This window comes from Brassica oleracea, unplaced genomic scaffold (genome assembly GCF_000695525.1).
Source record: "Brassica oleracea var. oleracea cultivar TO1000 unplaced genomic scaffold, BOL UnpScaffold00685, whole genome shotgun sequence".
NCBI classification, from domain to species: Eukaryota; Viridiplantae; Streptophyta; class Magnoliopsida; order Brassicales; family Brassicaceae; genus Brassica; species Brassica oleracea.
In genome coordinates this window covers 35,602-35,888 of record NW_013617436.1, presented here as the reverse complement: position 1 = coordinate 35,888, position 287 = coordinate 35,602, and positions in this window count along the sequence as shown.

Here is a 287-nt window from a genome sequence, read left to right as displayed (position 1 = left end):
TCCCTAATCACCCATTAATCTACCTAACCCATTGATCCTAAGGGTGATTACTCACTAATCATCTTGTTTACACTTAATCCCATGATGGATAGAAGCATACCCAAGATGATATGATATATGAAAACAAGAAAAACAGAAATTAGATGAAGAGAATGGCTAAAGGAAAACAAGACTTTATAACATAAACTTCAAGAACACTCCAAGAACAAATGTTTTTTCTCAAACTCTCAAAATACAAAATATGAAACTATAAAACTTTCACTCTCTACTCTTTGTTGTATTGTACT